The sequence below is a fragment of the Botryllus schlosseri genome, chromosome 2 (assembly GCF_051294905.1).
Source record: "Botryllus schlosseri isolate E-star chromosome 2, Bs_hap1, whole genome shotgun sequence".
In the NCBI taxonomy this organism is placed as follows: Eukaryota; Metazoa; Chordata; class Ascidiacea; order Stolidobranchia; family Styelidae; genus Botryllus; species Botryllus schlosseri.
In genome coordinates, this window is record NC_137237.1 from 23,232,280 (window position 1) to 23,242,839 (window position 10,560).

Genomic DNA, 10,560 nt, shown 5'->3' on the forward strand with positions numbered 1-10,560 from the left:
TATGTCTTGATTTTAGTATCGAACGCTGTGCCAAGTCTCAAGGTTGACACTCAATGATTAGGGCAGTAATTTCGTTATCAAGGTCGAGTATGGTAAAGATGTGCTCCGATCTGACACTTTAGCCTACAACACATTGCGGATTTCACGCAAAAGCCGGTGTATCTGCGGTAACGATTAGTGAGATGATGATATCATTCTCAGTTTGCATTCAAATATTTACTTTGATCGTATATTCTCCAATGTCAATTTCACCGTGAAATTGTGGCCTTCAAGCCATTTGCGTACAACCCCCCCGTCACTTGATCAGCCTATTCCTCAGTAAATTTTACGCAAAATTCGGTGTTGGTCTGTTCGCATTAATTTTGACAGTGTACCATACCGAAAAGGGCCATGAGGCCACTTCTCGATAATGTCATGTAACAGTGTACCAAGTTTAGGGCTTTCATCCACGTATTTATTCCGTAATATATTTTCAAAGGCGATTTCGCAGCAGACCTATAAGACAGTAATAAAAACGTATGTGTCGTGTTACAGTCTCTAGTTTCAAGGCCAAAATCTCTTATGCTGTACCGAGACCAAATTTCCGAGGCTGCTATTCTTAGTCCTTGACAATGATGTTTTGGATTCAATAGGACAGGCCCAATCTATGAGATAACAATTGCGTATCTGTCCGAATTCGTTGACCTTTCCAATTAGGCTTACGCTATCTCTCGAGTTATAGTCATTTCCATTTCTCCAGATAATTAGTCAGGTCTAATGCGAACATGAACCGTGTTGAATCTTTGTTCCGTACGCCGTTTACGCAGTTACCACACTTCAAGTCACAGCTCACCAGCGGACCTCTCGTGGCACATACGTTAAAATCACTGTTGCCGGGAAATTCATGTTACCGTACCATCATTAAGTTACTTGTTTACGTTGGAAAACGCCATTGTGACGTCATCTTGATAAAAAGTCGCTTGCAGCCCTTGTCCCACCACCCGATATTGTCACGAGCCGCCACTGGTAAGGAGCATCGTTAAAACCAATAGATACCAATACCCAGTGGCGGCTCGTGACAATATCGGGTGGTGGGGCAAGGGCTGCAAGCGACTTTTTATCAAGATGACGTCACAATGGCGTTTTCCAACGTAAACAAGTAACTTGGTGGTACGGACTACGGTAACACGAACTTCCCGACATCAGTGATTTTAACGTATGTGCCGCGAGAGGTCTGCCGGTGAGCTGTGACTTGAAGTGTGGTAACTGCGTAAACGGCGTACGGAACAAAGATTCGACACGGTTCATGTTCGCACTATACCTGACTAATTATCTGCAGCAATGGAAATGACTATAAATCGAGAGATTGCGTAAGCCTAACTGGAAAGGTCAACGAGTTCGGACACATACGCAATTGTTATCTCATAGATTGGACATGTCATATTGAATCCAAAACATAATTCTGAAGAACTACGGATAGCGGCCTCGGAAATTCGGTCCCGGTACAGCATAGGAGATTTTGGCCTTGAGGCTGGAGACTGTCACACGACACATACGGCTTACGATCTATAGTGTCTACTGTCTATATGTCTGCTGCAAAATCGCCTTGGGAAAATATATTACCGAATAAATACGTGGATGAAAGCCGAAAACTTGGTACACTGTTACATGAAATCATCGAGAAATAGCCTCATGACCGTTTTCGGTATGGTACACTGTCAAAATTAATACGAACAGACCAACACCGAATTTTGCGTAAAATTTACTGAGGAATAGGCTGATCAAGCGATCAGCTCTTAGCCGCCATCGAAAACGAAACAGCTATCGCGCTTGACAGGGGTTGTAATTGTAAGCAAATGGCCTGAAGGCCACAATTTCACGGTGAAATTGACATTGGAGAATATAAAATAAAAGTAAATATTTGAATGCAAACCGAGGATGTTAGTAAACTGTTTCATGATATCATCATCTCATCACCTATCTCAGTATGGAACACAGTTAGCGTTAACACAGATACACCGGCTTTTGCGTGAAATCCGCAATGCGTTAGGTGGGCTAAGTGTCAGATCAGCGCACATCTCTACCATACTCGACCTTGATAACGAAATTGCTGCCCTAATCATTGAGTGCCAACCTTGAGACTAGGTACAGCGTTCGATACTAAAATCAAGACATACCATGCAAAAGCTCATGACGGATCTAGGTAAGGAGCATCGTTAAAATCAATGGAGACCAATACCGGCTTTACGTAAAATATGTTTGCGATAAATGACGAGTCAGCTCTCACTCGACTTAGGAAACGAAATTACCACAAACACAGTACAGTGACAAACTTGAAACTTGGTACAGCGTTCGATACTAACATTAAGACTTACCGTACCAAATGTCATGACCGATCTCGGTATGGAACATCGTCAAAATCAATGGATACCAATACCGGCTTTTGAGTAAAATCTGTTTGCGATACATGACGGTCAGCACACACTCAACTTCGGAAACGGAATTACTACCCTAAACTTTAAGTAGAAACCCTGTAACTTGGGACAGTGTTAAATACCACCATCACGACATGACATACCAAGTTTCAAGAATTATCATGGTGTGAAACACCATCAAAATCGACCTATACCAGCAAAGGTCGACTAAACGCATATGACGGTAACCGAGTTCAGATATAGATACGATTGTTACATCACATCTTGAGGGCGACTAGGCTATGTTGCCCCGGTTGCTCGGTAATTTTATGAATAGGAGAGAGTAAATCACTGTTTCTTTATTGTGCGCGGCTTTGAGAGAATAGACAGTGAAAGCTTGTTATGAGCGCTACCGGGGCATGCCCCGGCTAGGCATTCGCAAAGCGAAAACACAGAAGAGAATTCGATTTTCGCAGAGACTTCGCTATATATGGGCATTTACAAGCGAAAGGACAAGAAGAATACGATTTTCGCTGTGATTTCGGTATATATAGATTGCTGTGCGTCTCTAAATGGTAAAGAACTGTTATTGAACAGAATTTTAGGTGGGGCAATGCCCCAGTTGCCCTATAGGACGAGCCGCCACTGCCAATACCGCCTTTGCGTATAATCTGTTAGCGATAAATGACAAATCAGCTCTCACTCGAATTAGGAAACGAAATTACCACTAACACAGTTCAGTGACAAACTTAAAACTTGGTACAGCGTCCGATACTAACATTAAGACTTACCGTGCCAAATTTCATAACCGATCTCAGTATTGAACATCGTCAAAATCAATAGATACCAATACCGGCTTTTGAGTAAAATCTGTTTGCGATACATGACGGATCAGCACACACTCAACTTCGGAAACGGAATTACTACCCTAAACTTTAAGTAGAATCCCTGAAACTTGGGGCAGTGTTAAATACCACCATCACGACATGACATATCAAGTTTCAAGAGTTTTCATGGTGTGAAACACCATCAAAATCGACCTATACCAGCAAAGGTCGACTAAACGCATATTACGGTAATCGAGTTCAGATATAGATACGATTGTTACATCACACCTTAGGGGCGACCAGGCATATTTGCCCCGCTTGCTCGGCCATTTTACGAATAGGAGAGAGTAAATCACCGTTTCTTTATTGTGCGCGGCTTTGAGAGAATAGACAGTGAAAGCTTGTTATGAGCGCTACCGGGGCACGCCCCGGCTAGGCATTCGCAAAGCGAAAACACGAAGAGAATTCGATTTTCGCAGAGACTTCGCTATATATGGGCATTTACAAGCGAAAGGACAAGAAGAATACGATTTTCGCTGTGATTTCGGTATATATAGATTGGTGTGCGTCTATAAATGGTAAAGAATTGTTATTGAACAGAATAATTAGGTGGGGCAATGCCCCAGTTGCCCTATAGGACGAGCCGCCACTGATCCACATAAAAGTACCACTTTTAATATTTTGTGCTTATTGCATAAAGCGTTTCAGGAACCACAACCGAACGCATTTAAATCAATAGTCTTCAAATAAACATTTTTACTTCTTTATTTGATTGATTTGAACTGACATTGCTTCTGAAGAACAAATAAAGTGCGAGTTCAGGTTACAGATTACGCTAATATACCTCCAAATTTAGTGGGTTGTGTCGCTTGATATTACTCGATCAATAGTCAGCTACCATATGTAAGGTGCAATCTACTCTGGAATATTTTCCCCATCACCAACAGATAGTGGGGAAACTTTCTCCTTGCTCATCGCCGACTACACCAATGTTTTCGACCTGTGTTTTGCATCATTAGCATTGATCCTCTTCATCCAGCAACTTCAGTTGGAATGTTGAGACTCGGGATCTTTGGCTTTGATAACCCAAACCGGGGTTATTCACCTGGATAGATGATAGGCTGATCCAAGTTGATCCATGAGCCAAAGATCGGAAATTATGGTGAAACAGTGACGACCCATTCAGTAACAATTAATCGAAAATGAACTCACACAAGGCCGTGCTGGATTCATAGTCACTTTTATACTTCGGTACAATTGCGTCTATATTACAGAACGGAATAATACAGAAAATACCGCTTTTGCCCTTGCTGCATGGTTTAATACTGTATTTAAGAAATTAATGTACTGATTTTTAAGCCCATGTATGTGTGTTTTACCCAGTATTACAGTATACAGAATTTGTTGAACCGTTCGGTATCGAATTACTGAACGGTTATGGCTACTTCTGACAGTATAACTATGCCATCGGCGCCATTACTTTCACATATACTTTACACAAAACAGTCTGTAGTAAAATGTAAATTTTAACAATCAATAGAGAATCATGAAAAACCATTAATAAACCCGTCGTCATTTACTTATAGGCGATAAAGATTTTTTTCTTCGATTTTTATATTTTAATTTTTCAAATTTTTCAAATTTACCAGCTTTTTCTGGGTTTCCCACATCAATTGAACTTCAATATTTTAACACATGTTATAAGAGAGCGACATATTGGTAAAGAAATTATTTGGTAACGATATAGTTCACAGATTTGTGAAATATTCCATAAAATACCCTCATTAATTAACATTTTTTCATCGAACGTTGGTGCTGCATTTGATAAAACAAACTACCTGGAGTCTTCTATTATTATAACAGGAATTTGATTATATAGCTGCTCAAGTAGAAGTAGCGACGCAAAAATCTACTCAAGTACGAGTGGAAATAGTAATTTTAAAAGCAACCTCAAACTACTTCAAGTAGAAGTAGAATTGATTGACTTTGAATTTGCTCAAGTAAGTAAGTAGTTTTGAAAACAGTCTTAATTCGATAGGACAAAAACGACATGAAACAAATTATGGAGCTACAAAGACAAGACATTTCACCAGTGCTTTATGCAAAACAGCAGAAGTGTCAACCCACACCAGAGTCTGTGGAGCGCTCATTTTCCTTAATAAAGTCATTTTACGTCCAAATCGTAACTTCATTCCACACTACATGAAACTGTACTACAACAGTGGTTTAAAATAAAAATGGATGTGTATTACTGTTACGTTGCGTATGTCTAACTCTTTGGTTTCGTGAGTGACCAAACTACATCAAAACTATGTAATTCTACCTCACGCAGAGACGTGATGATTATCGGGATACTGGACTTTTCTAACAAATGCAGAGATTTGATGATGATTGACACATCTGTACGGAATCATATTCTTACTTGGTACACGGATTTCCATGTTTTTTTCGCTATTATCCTTGAAAAAAGCGCTTAAACCAGAGAGGGGGGGCCTTCGACCAGGGGGGCGGGCGACCGCCCACCTCGCCCACCCCAAAAGCCACCACTGTATGCCCATGACAATGGCCAATTTTGTCAAGAGATTGTTCGGACCAATGCTGATTTTTAGACTTGGTGGGCTGTTTTGTGGTAGTTCCATTGTCCTGACAAGATTGGAATTCGTATTGTCGGAATCAGTGCGACACTAGCTTTCGTTTAAGCCCACTTTTTATTAAATTTCAGCCCCGGGTCGCAAGCTACCACTAATTATATGCTGCTTTTAGATTGCTCAGCAATACGAGAGACTGCTCGCACAAGCGTACCGCCGGGTTTTGCGGGAGTTGCGTATCCGTCGGTTAATAATCTATACAACCATGTCCCCTGCCATAGCACTTTTCATGGCCAGCCACGGAATATTTGTGACCGGCCACAAAATAGTCTCAGAAAGGTTAATGAATGATTCTTTTCAACGATGTTGGTAGCCTCTACCTCCATATATTGCTATAAGTCGCGACCCCAATAAGGTCGCTTGGATATTCGCTAGGGGTCGAGGAGACGAAAATTAAATACCAATGACTATTAAAAGAATGCCATTACCCGGATGCAGTTGACGAGTTCATAAATTGCATAATTGCTATTCTCGCGCAGAGCGCACACATTCGCTCACATTAGCCGCGAGTTAGAAGGTGTAGTCATCATCACTCCAAATTGAGAATGGGTCGTGGAACATTTTCAAATCCAAATTTCGGGTCGCGACCATAAAAGGTTGGATGATGATAGTATTGAATGCAGTGTTGGGATGACTCGAGTCATGACTTGACTCGAGTCAGACTTGAGTCAACTTTTTCGTATGACTTGACTTGACTCGAGTAACTTTGCAAAAATGACTTGACTTGACTCGGCGCTTCAGAAATGTGGTTTGACTCGTGACTCGGAGCAAAAATTACGAGTCAATTTCAAGTCATTTAGTATAAGGTGTCGATTAAATCACCCTACCTACAGGACTCTCATCAGGTCAGTAATCGAATACGGTATGGAAGCATACTTCTTCGCTCCCAAGACATATCTGAAGAAAGTCGAGACTATTCGCAATCAAGCTCTTCGTATATGTTGCGAAGCGATGGTCAGTACACCAATTTCTGTAATTGAAGTTGAATGCAATGATATGCCTCTATCCCTACGGCACTTGTATCTGTGTTTAAAATATAGATATTGTCTCAGCACCCAACAAACTCACCCAACGAATTCGATATTGGAAGAATCATGGGAAGATATATACAGCTTAATAAATGAGAGAATTTCAACCTTTCGATCCTTAACCAGTGGTGCTGACATTCGCGATTTGCACGCATCTGGGCAAGCCATATTAAAAACCCCTCCGTGGATTGCTCAGGAACCTGATGTAGACTCATCATTGAAAAAATCATTTGGCAGAAATTCCCCTGCAGAAATTTTTAAGGTGGTATTCCGGGACCATATTTTCTCGAACTACAGTTCGAAGACATCGTCAGGATGTGGTTATGCCGTATACATTCCTCGGTTAAATCTTAAATTGTCTGCGACGCTTCCTAAATGTTTTTCAATATTTTATGCAGAGTTGCATGCCATCAAAGATGCATTATCGTGGGTTGAAAGAAACACGCAGAGTAAAATTGCTATAGTAAGTGACAGTTTGAGTGCCTTAACCGCCATCGCCAATCATGGATCGGTCAATGACTACGTTGTGAACGATATATTAGAATATATTGCAGAACTTCAAAATAACAATAAATCAATCACGTTCATCTGGATACCTGGGCATTCTGGTATTTGTGGTAACGAAATCGCCGATCAATTAGCGAAAGATGCTGCGTCAAGAAGGGATGAAGGGAACAATCAGTTATTACCTCTGCGTGATGCACTGTCCGTCTTAAGACACCATTGTAGATGTGAATGGGATCAGATATACCGAAGCACAGAAACCGGAAGAGCGTATAAGAATTTGCGACCATCAATTACTGACGATATAGCTCAAATTGGAACACGGCGAAGAGACGTAATTCTACTAAGATTAAGAAGCGGCCAATGCAGACTGAATCAACATCTGCATAAGATCCGTTGTTCTGAGACTCCACTATGTCAGCAATGTAATGCAGAAGAATCTGTAGAGCACTTTTTGTTACATTGTGTGAGATATCAACATCAAAGGAGACAACTACATCATGCTGCGCGAGTGAGCCGAATAAATTGGGAGTTGAAGGATGTTTTAACAGATCCAACGATATTGGATAATGTTGTACAGTTCGTGATATCTTCGGGAAGACTTATCTAGAATAGCTAATACATGTTGTTTATTCATTATTTGTATAACCAAATGTCGTGTTTATTGTCGGATATAGCTCCTTATATTGAATGCGCATGTTGGTGATGTATATATTTGGATAATGCTAATCCATTGTAAAAACAAGTATAGAAGTGGCGCACAAAACCTGTGCTGTGATAAGCGCCACTATCACGATTTTTACTTATAATAATAATAATAATAATAATAAAAATCACCCTACCTTATGTATGTTTGGGTTGTTCGCGATACGCCTGTGTCACTTATGAGCAGGCCGTGTTATTTTTGGCATATGCCAAAACTGCCAAAAATAACTTATTTTTGGCATTTTTCGATTTTTATTTTTGGCAGTTTTGGCATCGTCCTCTAAATAGATAGTTTCAGCCTCGAATTAGTCACAAAAACGCTTTATTTGGGCCAGTTTGTCAAAAGACACCACAAAATTTGCAGCATCCACGTATAATCAGTGCCTACAAACAATGATAAGAAGAAAAAAACCTAACGATTTCATAGGTTAATAATATCAAACGAAACCACAAAATGTGCAGTATCCTTCGGAATCGGTGCCAATAAGCAAAAAAAAAGAAAGAAAAGCCTAACAAACACGCTCAACAGCTGATTGTTACAGCTTTTGAATAGACTTAAATCGTTTGCACTGTAACAGTGCTTCCAAACTCAGGTCAGCCAAGTTTCTCCTGAATTAATTTCTGGCCCAGCGAATCTGGGAAATATTGGCTTCAACAGTAGCCGTTGAGGGAAAGAATGTTGCCAGTCATCCACAAAAGGTTTTCAGAGCTTCAAAATCTTTGGAGGGCCGAACCGGCTTCCATGCATCATGAAAAGAGATCACTTCGCCAGTGCCATCGATCTCATCGCGTAAAGAATTTTCTCCCCGATCCTTTTCCAGGAGTTTCCTGTGTTGTCTCTTAACACATTCTATTTAGTAGCCCGACTATCGTTTCTCTTTCAGTCTACCGATATGTTTTCGGAGGACTTTTGTCACTTCAGGTGGCTTTAATATTACCAAATCGCATGGAAGAGTCCTGGGAAGGTTAGCTATTTTAAGAACATTGACGAAACAAGACTGTCTGGCAAAACGAGACTGTGCAGCTCAGAAATAGCCAGACAGTTTGTTGCGTCACAATGTTCAACTCGATCCCAATGCAAAATCGTGTTTGATTTTGGGGGTTCCAGTTCCATGAGCAGAATATAATTTATATTTTAATGATCAGTACTGCGGTAGCTTCTCATTGATACCTGTTTTATCAAATTTAGCGCTCGGCAAGCCGGTCAAAAATGGTCGTAAAATTGCCTTAGGACAAATGGAAAGTATGATATAAACCAAATGCAGTCAGCCGTTCAATCTCGCTGTGCCCACACCATTTAGGACACCATGTTTCACCCCTAATGGGTGGGCTGAACCCAGATTAAGAAACCTGCCTTTCACAAACGCTCTTCTCGCTTGTAACGCGGTCCTGTTAACACAACACCAAGAACGAAATACACTATTTGGCAGGCCGTGTTATTTTTGGCATATGCCAAAAATTGCTTATTTTTGGCATTTTCAAATTTTTATTTTTGGCAGTTTTGGCATCTGGCTCCTGAAATGCCAAAAATAACACGGCCTGCTTATGAGAGAAACCAGTCATTCATTGATTGAAGGTTTGACTGATCCTCCATTATTACATCACAAATAAATTGACCGCAAACGAAACGATCACAGCTTACGTTGTCGTAGTTAGCAATAGATTCATCAAATAGAAACGTATCTTTGTTTCTTAGACGGCTCAGTGCTTACATTGCGCACTGATCACATTCACCAACACTCTTGTATGATTTAATAAACCTAAGGAATAAATAGGTTATGCGTTTATATTCTCACGGATGTGTAGATGGGTAGTGAATTGTCACATATCAATTTGTTCAACTTCCCGAGGCTTCGTATTCGATCCTCTGTGTTGTCCGATAATAACATATGTAGCTAGTTACTCAAGTATTTTATTAGCAGTTCTTCGTGTGCGTGAGCGATACATCACCTTTTTGCATGTATAGTCATTTTTATTTCATTATTTGATTCAAGCTTAATGGCCAATTATTCTGTCCATTCATTCAGTTAGTAAAATGTAATGACTTTGCATCATCACTAGTAAAATGTAATGACTTTGTATCATCTATCATACTTCGAAAATTCAGTTTGACTTGAATTGTGACTTGACTCGTGACTTGACTTGACTTGACTCGACTTGACTCGAGTCACCTCCAAAAAACGAGTGACTTGACTCGAGTCACCTTTGAAAATCGATTGACTTGACTTGACTCGAGTCAAAATGTGCAATGACTCGAGATGACTCGTGACTCGAAGGTTGTGACTTGATCCCAACACTGATTGAATGTGGAATGTAATGTTTACATTGGATAATGAGAGGCAAAGTCACTCAAAGGTACAGTTTAGTGACTTTGGCGAGAGGCTAATATCGCCGGTGTGACCTTTAATCCATGCTGATGACGTAACAGTGACGGTAACTATTCTGCTTCATCTCC

At 40.4% G+C, this 10,560-nt stretch overlaps 1 protein-coding gene across 1 annotated transcript in view; it reads right to left on the minus strand.

The window, feature by feature from the left end:
- LOC145434224 (uncharacterized) overlaps positions 1–10,560 on the minus strand; it is a 239,063-nt gene that overhangs the window by 188,656 nt on the left and 39,847 nt on the right. The gene's annotated exons all lie outside the window — the stretch shown is intronic.